This window comes from Oncorhynchus nerka, linkage group LG22, assembly GCF_034236695.1.
Source record: "Oncorhynchus nerka isolate Pitt River linkage group LG22, Oner_Uvic_2.0, whole genome shotgun sequence".
Classification (NCBI taxonomy): Eukaryota; Metazoa; Chordata; class Actinopteri; order Salmoniformes; family Salmonidae; genus Oncorhynchus; species Oncorhynchus nerka.
Window position 1 is genome coordinate 22,460,917 of NC_088417.1, and position 2,500 is coordinate 22,463,416.

The 2,500-nt window shown below is 39.0% G+C and overlaps 1 protein-coding gene across 1 annotated transcript in view; it reads right to left on the reverse strand.

Moving 5' to 3' along the window:
* Positions 1–2,500, reverse strand: part of LOC115104579 (APC membrane recruitment protein 2-like) — a 5,595-nt gene that overhangs the window by 485 nt on the left and 2,610 nt on the right. The window contains 1 exon segment of the mRNA XM_029625936.2: positions 1–2,500. This exon segment is cut by the window's left edge and continues 485 nt beyond it; it is cut by the window's right edge and continues 1,574 nt beyond it. The gene's annotated coding sequence lies outside the window, so the exon portion shown is untranslated.

Sequence of the window (2,500 nt, forward strand, 5' to 3'; positions counted from 1 at the left end):
AGGAGTGTGTGTCCATGATTTGGGGATGGGGATGAGGTGTACTCCCGAATGCAAGCCACAGGTATTAACTTTGGCCCCCACCCCCTTCCTCCTTCAGATATCAGAAACAATGGTCCACAAAGGTCGGCTAAGAACCTGCCCATTGGGCACACCAGGTCATTTCAACGAGGATAATTGTGTCATATTTGGTTGAGACGTTGATCAATGAGATTACAACCTATATTCAACTCAAAAAGACAGCCAAACGTTATTTGAATTTCCAATGTGTCATCAATATGCTTTCAACCATCTACAACCACGATCAAATTCCAATGGGAAAACTATGTCTGATTTTTGGTTTAGATGTCAAACGCCTATCACTGTACTTTCAACCATTTAAAAGCACAGCAGTTCAAATGGGAATACAGTGTCAGATATTTTGTTTATTTATAAAACAGATTCATGTGTTATCACTGTGCTTCATCTGGTAGCACACAACCAAGTGACCTGGATTGCAGTTGAGGTGACATTAAAAGTACATGATGCAAGTGATCAATGCCGTTGTAGATTCTGCACAGATTATTAAAGAGATCGTAAAGATCTCCTTAGACCTGCAATGACCTATGATGCTATCTTGAACATGCACACTTTATATGATTATATAAGAAATGTATAGTTAACAGTAACCTCAAAATGTGGCCATGGATGTGTTACTCATTTGAAGGTTAAATGTTAAATTAGTTTGAAAGATTTACTGTATACAAAAATAATATGGAATTGTGTTTGGTTGACAACGCAACCAAATATCAACATTAAAAGGCGATGTATCTACTTATTGGATAGTTCCATCAGAGCCACTGGCTTAAACCTATTCTTTAGCTTTTATTTTTGGTTGAGTTGGAGACATGAATTCAACATATCATTTGTTAACAAGTTAATCGGCTATTTATTGTATTTCAAAAGTGATGTTGAATTGTGTTTATTTTTTTGTCAACGCAACCACATATCAACATGTGAAAGATATTTATCTTCTGCTTGGATAGTTCCATCTGTGCCACTGACTTACTCTGGCTTTAATTCCAGTTTGTCTGCAAATTAATAATTGATATGTTGGATTATTATATATGATTTTTCTATGTTGAAATTTGGTTACCGTGATGCCATTATTCTCTGGTTGAAATTTCACCTTCAAAACAACAGGTTGATATTTTCCACGTAGATTCCACGTCACAATACATTGACAAATTACGTTGAAACACTGTTGATTCAACCAGTTTGTGCCCAGTAGGTGGGTGGGGGGGGGGGGGGGGGGTTCGCAGTGAAGGTTGTTTGCGGTGTCTCATGAAACATTATCTTATAAAAAGCGTATGAAAACCAGTGAAGAACAAATGACTCAGTAGAAAAAAACATCGTATTAATGTGTCCTGGTCGAGAAGAAAGTAATCCTGTGTGTGTGTGTGTGTGTGTGTGTGTGTGTGTGTGTGTGTGTGTGTGTGTGTGTGTGTGTGTGTGTGTGTGTGTGTGTGTGTGTGTGTGAAAGAGAGTCCTTGACGTGGTGTGTGTGTGTGTGTGTGTGTCCTTAGTGTAGACTGTGTTCCCTGAACCTAGTGCCTTGTGTTCCAGGCACCTCATGCAGCAAGAGAGGAGTGTTCAGTGGTCGTTCTTCAGTCAGTAGAGGAACATCCTTCAATGCTGTCTCACTATTGCCTTACTTATTCCGTTTTTTTATTGGTTGGTTTGTTATAGTTGTTAATTCCAGAGAGATTGAACCTGCTGCTGTTTCTCCAGTGCGAGGTCATCATAGTACAGTAGTTGCTCGTTCGAGTGGTGGAGCACATATGGTCCAGAGGAGAATGTGTGTGTTTGTCATTCACTTAGGACGATTACGTTTTGTGATGTTGTTTCTTGGTTATGTTCACTGGCAAGGTGAGGTGTTGTATCCGGTGATCTCCGTGTACACCTTAGTAAAAATACATTTATAAATGCTTTCTGATTGTTTTTAGCAATGTTGTCACCACTGTTATCCACTGGTACTTTAGAACTGGGAGAAGAACAGTCAACAGTACACCCCACATTGCCATGGGAAGTAGGGGTGCTGAAGAAAATTACAAAAATAGTTTTTTTTAAATCACAAAATTAGTGCACTGGGATTTTAATAGTCCTGTATTGCTCCTCTGTAGCTCAGCTGGTTGAGCATGGTGCTTGTAATGCCAGAATAGTGGGTTTGATTCCCGGGACCACCCATACGTAGAAATAATTGCACACATCGCTTTGGATAAAAGCGCCTGCTAAATGGCATAAAAAAAGATGTAGATGAGGATTGAGACTGTGAATGTAGTCTGGGATTAGGAGGTAATTAGTTAACAATTAGATTATTACAAACTGTTTCATTAGATTAGGCCGTCATTAGATTAAACACGTGGTATCATATAAAAATCTGTGTTTCAGAAACAAGGACTTGAAGAGAAGAAGAAAAGCTTCTCTAGTCATTCCTAGTGGTGTGCAGTGCAGTTGAATTCTG